This window comes from Gymnodraco acuticeps, unplaced genomic scaffold (assembly GCF_902827175.1).
Source record: "Gymnodraco acuticeps unplaced genomic scaffold, fGymAcu1.1, whole genome shotgun sequence".
NCBI classification, from domain to species: Eukaryota; Metazoa; Chordata; class Actinopteri; order Perciformes; family Bathydraconidae; genus Gymnodraco; species Gymnodraco acuticeps.
In genome coordinates, this window is record NW_022989933.1 from 178,330 (window position 1) to 185,278 (window position 6,949).

General features: G+C 39.1%; 1 protein-coding gene across 3 annotated transcripts in view; it reads right to left on the bottom strand.

Annotated features, from left to right (window-relative positions):
- The window catches only part of LOC117542378 (phosphatidylinositol 4,5-bisphosphate 3-kinase catalytic subunit alpha isoform-like), a 37,776-nt gene extending 31,697 nt beyond the window's left edge, over positions 1–6,079 (bottom strand). Inside the window, exons 1-2 of one of the 3 annotated variants that reach the window (XM_034210007.1) lie at positions 5,676–6,079; positions 5,188–5,256 (exon numbers count right to left, since the gene is read on the bottom strand). The gene's annotated coding sequence lies outside the window, so the exon portion shown is untranslated. Of the gene's footprint in view, positions 1–4,196; positions 4,364–5,187; positions 5,257–5,675 lie in introns of those variants that run through there. The other 2 variants (XM_034210005.1, XM_034210006.1) reach the window with 2 other exon arrangements.
- Between the last annotated feature and the right edge of the window lie 870 nt (positions 6,080–6,949).

Here is a 6,949-nt window from a genome sequence, read left to right on the forward strand (position 1 = left end):
AGCAAGTACAGTGACTGACAGCAGAGCATGCAAGTCAGGTGAAGAACTGGCATAGTTTACCCTGTCTTGTCACTCAAGTGTATCTAACCAAGACACTTACAGCCCATTTACTTTTAAATACTTTTACTCTCGACCGACATTAGCAAAAACCTACAATGCATGAAGACAAATTCTGCCACTGCGAAAGTTAACATTTCGGTATGGCTCAAGTTGTTAATTTTTTATTCTGGCCCATCAACTGGCACAATGGCTTTTACTCCATTCACCTATATTGAGAGCATCTTGTAAAATCTCTAATCCATTTGTCAGCAAATCAAACTTCAGTCTGGGATAGCATTTGTTTATGAACTCAGCACCACCACATGCAACAATCCTGAGAGAAACACGCTTATCTTTCTGTTTGGATCCAGTCCCTGGTCTACAATGGATGCCTTCGCTGAACATTTATTGACAGTACTCGACACTTGAGACTAAATGCAAAGACAAAAGAAGTGGAAATTCAGCCAGGTCAAGTGTCTCATCTGATACTCTAACTGTGCGGACAAATCCAACAAAAGACTTTCATCACAAGCTCTCCAAGCCCAGCTCACATCTGTGCATCAGAAGTCCCGTTTGTAGGTGTTCAGCAGTTTCAAAAAGTCGTAGCACTCTGAATCAATATTGAATGAAATTCTAACCTACTATATAACCTATCCTACCACTTAGAAACATACTGGATGTTAACCGAATGAACATGTGTTCTTCTAAATGTGATTTAAGCAGCTCTATCCAAAATATATTCTTTAGAATTTTTTTTTAACATTTATATTTTATTAGACATTTTCAAAGACAAAAATATATATATATATACATGGCTCACACACATCACAAACAGGACAGGACAATAACATGAAGGGTGGGGAGGTAGGGGGATTACATTGTCAGTTACATTTTATGTATGCATATGGCGTTGTATTTATACATGTTTTGCTTCATAATATAGATTCATTGTTTCCTCATTATTATTATAAAACAAAAACATTAATAATAGATAAATAGTCAAATAAATAAGTGTTTATATATACACACATCTGGCCCTTCCTACATCCAGGACATGGTTAAACTGTACACCCCAGCGCGTGCACTACGCTCTGCATCAGCCAAACGACTCGCTGCACCCTCGCTGCGAGGGGGACCCAAGTTCCCATCAGCAAAAACACGTGGGTTTGCTATCCAGGCTCTAAAATGGTGGAATGAGCTCCCCATTGACATCAGGACAGCAGAAAGCTTACACATCTTCCGGCGCAGACTGAAAACTCATCTCTTTCGACTCCACCTTGAGCGATAGAATTACTAACAAATAACTGCTAACACAGCACTTATATACTAATAAAGGACTGGCTTATCTATAGCCAGTTGAGTAGCACTTGAAATGTTTGGCTCTATGAAACCTGATGTACTTATATGATTCTGTTTTCTTCAAGGTTGTGTCTTCCTGGTCGAATGTACTTATTGTAAGTCGCTTTGGATAAAAGCGTCAGCTAAATGCAATGTAATGTAATCTCTTCCTTTTCTGATTAATTCACCTCTTCATCCATTTCCCATTTAATTTAACTTCTTTCATTATTATTACCATTATTTTTCTGTTTCTTCATAGTTTATTTGTCTTTATTTATATTTATGTATTAATATTATGGTTTGAGTCCAGGAAAGCCCTTATCTTATCCCAAAGCCTGTTGTCTGGCTTAACCAAATATAACAGGGAGAAAGCAGCTTCTTCCATACTTAAGATGTTTAGGAAGTCCTCCAGCCATTTAAATTGAAGCAATTGGGCTTTCTGACTTTCCAGTTCATAAGAACGAGGCGTTTAGCTGGAAGGCATGCTAGGGCTATGAGTTTACTTGCACATTTTGATTTTATGCCATTGAGCAGGGATCCCAGCAAGCATGTAGCTGGAGTTAAGAGTATCTCTATGTTCAGGATCTCAGCGAGTGTATCTCCAACTACGTCCCAAAGACATTTTACAGCCGCACAGACAGGACCAAAGACAATGTAAAAGGGTACCCACTTCTGCACAACCATGCCAGCATAGGCCCGAGAGTGTTTGATCCATCTTTTTGAGTCTACAGGGTGTGATGTATGCTCTGTGAAGGATTTGTAACTGTATTACTCTAAACCGGACATACTTGGAGATTGATGTTGAGTTCGACCAGATTCTGTCCCACTCAACTGGGGTAAGGGTGATGCCTAATTCCTGCTCCCATCTTTTCTGTGTCTGCAGATTAGTATTGGCGGTGGAGGTGAGGAGAAGTTTATATATACCTGAAATCATTCCTTTCTCATTTGCAAGTCTTTATAGGTTCATATCAACCTATCTTTATACCTTTTGATGTTAAGTTTTTACATTTTGATTTTATTCTTTTGAAATTGATATCAGTATAGCGGATAAGCACATGAAGCATGAAAAAGCATGATTTATTTATACTGAGCATGGTACCAGGGTATTGTAAAACAAATGTGAAAAAGGGAGATGGAATAAAAGTAAACCCAATTCCTCTAAAATATTTGCTTCTTATTTTCATTGAAAGAAGAGGAATACTAATGTAGCCTTTAAACCTTTAAAAGATAATACTATGACCCATTTCACAACATTTAGTATAATTTTTAATATATAAGTCTTTACACCGCTGCTGGTCCAAAATAGTTCATATGCAACAATTATGAAATAATTACACTTTTTAAAAACATTTGTTTTATTCTAACATTAAAATGAAATGTTTATTAAGGGATGCACACCCAGGAAACAAAAAAACATGTCACAAGGTACAGTGCTGTATCCATAACCAATATTGGTTTTCTCTTAAACCAGTGATGAACAAAATAACATGTCTTTTGAAAGTGCTTACTAGCAGTAGCTGTAATTTTCCCAGTAATAATGTGCTCATTTAATTCTCTCTTATTGAGTACTGGAAATGCAGCATCTTGTGGGACCTTAGACAGACTGCTCATGTCTAACACTCAAACACAAAAACAACACAGTGACTCAACGGCAACAGATTGTGACACAAGCAGTGGGAAATATGTGTTTGTGTGGGCTCTTTGGAAATTACAACATCACTATTCTACAATTTAGGATTTTCCAGAGAGGGTTATTTATGAATATACGACCCTCCGGAGCGTTTGCAATTGCCGCAAATTGTTGTTTCTTACACGACCACTAGAGGTGCTAAACTTTCAAACGTGACTATAGGTCGTAATAAGCTGCTGAACAATCGACCTATTTGGTCGTTTTTTGGAGGAGGACAGGCTGGTCACCTCACTTCTCCTGTGCCTTGGCCAAACAGTCGCACTGGAACACACCGCAAAGACTTCTGCCGACGGCCAAGTAGCACGTACGAACTGCGCATGCGTGAGTGACAATAACTCTCCTTACCAGCAGGTCGTAGTAGTGTGTATTCGTCATTCAAAAGAGGCAACCAGAAGACTGCGTGATATATACAAACAACAAATAGCTACATGCTCCAGCTCGAGCCAAGCAGCACAGGGATGAACTATGCCAATATTTTTAACAGTATCGGTGCAGTGCCTTTTCAGTGGGGCAAGATATAGCAAATATGTGTGCCTATCCTGCTATTTGTGTTTATTCTTTTAATCACACAGCGTTGAGAAAAGAAAAAAAATTGCCTACATAACTGTCAGTTGCAGCCGTAGCATTATTATTGGTTTAACTAGCCTACTAACAGTATATATTTAAAACATTTTAAAATCTTGAACAGCTGCAACATTAAAATACTTCTAGGCAGATTGTGGACAGTAACAAAGTACATTTACTTAAAGGTGGGGTATGTAATTTTGGAGAAACCGGCTCGAGTGCGCTAGAATTTGAAACTACGCAGCAGAAAAAAATCTGCCTCTTCCTTCAGACTTCCTTACAGAGCCCCTCCTCCAACACACACGAACGCGCACATGACCAATGAGGGCACGAGATAAGTTTGTGCACGAGATGGAAGGCTGACAGGCAGGTAGGCCATCCAGTTATTTTAGCCGGGCTGGCTAAAATTATTGGTCGTGCTTTTTACAGCGCTACGGCTTCCACAGATGACATTTTTTAATGTATTTATTGTCAAAGCATTTAATATATTCATTGCTATCGGGATGTTAAGAGCATTCCATGGAATATAACAAAAAGTGTTTCTGAAATAAATTACATACCCCACCTTTAAGTACTGTACTGCTCCACTCCCATTCAGGCAAATAGTGTTTCGCTAAGCTGAACAGCCAATCAGAGTGATTTATTTTGCCGACAGCCTCCGATTCAACATGTCGAATCGGCCGCGGAAGGTGTCGGCACGGCCGAAAAGACACGACGGTGCGGGACACACCAATCTGAATAGGGATACATTCAGACATCTATCAACATCTATCGACGGCCGAAATCGGCTTGGTGTGTCCGTGCCTTAAAACTGACAAGGTTAAACGGATAAATGGATGGATGACTAAATCATGTACAAGTAATAATATATTAAAAAAAGAGTGGATAGCAAACTAAATACATCAATCCTTCAACTCACAGAAAAGTATCCACCCACATGAAGTTATGACTGATACAAAAATTGAGGAAATTGATAGTTAACCAGAAAGATAACAGCAACCTTCTGTGACAAAGAAAGGTATAGCATTGAACATACACAAAAACAAGCTAAAACGGAAAACTCTGAGTTAAAACAAAGCACCCATTGAGAGCAGTTGTGCGATCTGTGACCCTGATCAGGATGCAGCTAAGCACTTTAGGACAAAAGAGGAAGCTTCCTCAAAACACAGGATGTGGGGAATGGGGAAACATTGGCCAGGACACAAGTTTGCTGAGAATACTGAAACACAACCGCACACGTAGTTGTGTAGGCTAGAAGTGGCCAATGGTCAAGATCCAACTGGCTACAACACATAAGATAAGATAAGATATACATTATTGATCCCAAATTGGGAAATGTTTTAGTTACAGCAGCATAAAAAACAAGGCATTGCACATAATTAGCAGATGGTTTGCCGGTACCAACAAATTATGCACAACAAAGTGGGTTCAAGAAACAATTGTGTAACCATGATCAGTCAGTTTCCTCATTACCTTATTATTGAAGAAATAATTCAACATTATATTTCAAAGGTTAACTAGAGTGTGAACAAAGAAGAGGAATTTGTGAACCATACCTAAAAGAGACACCCTCTTATTTGGGTAATGGGACAGTTCCACCCTTCATGTTTCAGTCCATCTTCACACTGTCACAGAAATATGTGTTGGGAGGAGAGGAAATTAAAACACAAACATCACACACTGTGCATAAAAACCACATTCACTTCACATTAAGGCTGGGTGTTTGGGAATGACAGCTCAGAGATGACAGCACTGCACTGAGCTCTCGATATTGCATAATGATATGGACACATACTGTTTATATACAGTAAATAAAAACGAAAATAGTTGACAATGTCAACCACTGTATCCACTGTCCACGTTAGCTTACTATATGTTTTAGTTATGTCCAGTTTGGGAATGTTTAGCTAGCTCTCTTGTTCACTAGCTCACAGCTAACGGTGAGCCTGTCATCCCCTTGTTTTTAAATATATTCCCACCATTAATCGCAAGCCATTTGTCTATTAACATTCACAAATGTGACTCATTTAGCACGATAGCTCACCCTTTTAAGTTGACGTCAAGGCAGCAAAGTGTGTGAGGATATTGGTCAGAGAGGATCTCCTCGGCTAATGACAGTTAGCTAGCCTTCCAGCTAGCCGATCCCACCGGCCGGGTTGGTGGCTCCCGGCGCCGGGGAAAGCAGGCTGCTTTCTACGGTCTGTCACTGTCAGCCTCTCGGCCAGATATCCGTGACAGTGGGCGTTACTCCACACACGCTTATGCTCCCTCAAAAAAAATAAACCCACTCGCGTGTTGGGTTGTAAGGCACACAGTTACATAAAATGTGTCCAAAATGTCCATTCAAAAGGACTCAAGCTGAGGATGTTATTAGCAGCTTGACTGCTGGTCGACTGGACCAGTTGTATTTCTGCGGCACTGCAGCCACGCTGTCGGTCCAGCTCCCCTCCCTTCCTCTACACACACAGACACTAAGTGTGGACCGAACTGGGTGTGATTTATCACTATAATGTACTAGTATTTATTAGTAGTATATATTTCTTATGCTATTACAGTGCCACATCATTCCACGAGGGTGCAAAAATATGAAGATAATAAGGCATGTTTCTTTGTTTATGGGCGTGGCACATTGCTTGCAGTTGCCCAGAATTTCGTAAAATAAGATGACGTTATGAATCTCTATGGAGGGATATTACACACACAAAGACAGTCTTAAAAGGAAACAATATAAAAATTGAATGAATACAAAGAAATAACTTTTAAACTTTACAATCCTCACTGCAGTGACTTCTAAGAGTTCTGTGTAGCTACATCATAGTGGATGCAACCCAAATATTATGAATAATTAAAAAGAATATAAAGTATAATAACATAACAGCGTTCAATAATGAATTTACCTATATCATAAAGGGATAGGGAAAAAATATAAAATATTCACAAACAAATGTTAAAAAACATTTACAAATATGCAAACTGTTAAACACACAGGTGGGAAACGTTTTTTATATCTAAGACCCCATACAGGCTATTTTCTGTGGTCCTTTCAACTGAATGCTATGGCATCACAGGACACACACAATTAAGAAATTTCAAATATTGCTAAATACGTAATAATATAATATAAATTAAATAATACATTTAGTGTAGCATGTTATAGGCTTAATCAAATAATTGTTCTGTACCAGATAGTTAAGGGAGATTCAGATTTTGAGCTCTCAGATGATGAGAGAGATGAGGATTTCACACCTGGGATAGAAGAGGGTCAAGAAGGCGGGGGGGAAAGATGCAGGAGGCTCCATGAGCGCACATATACAGACA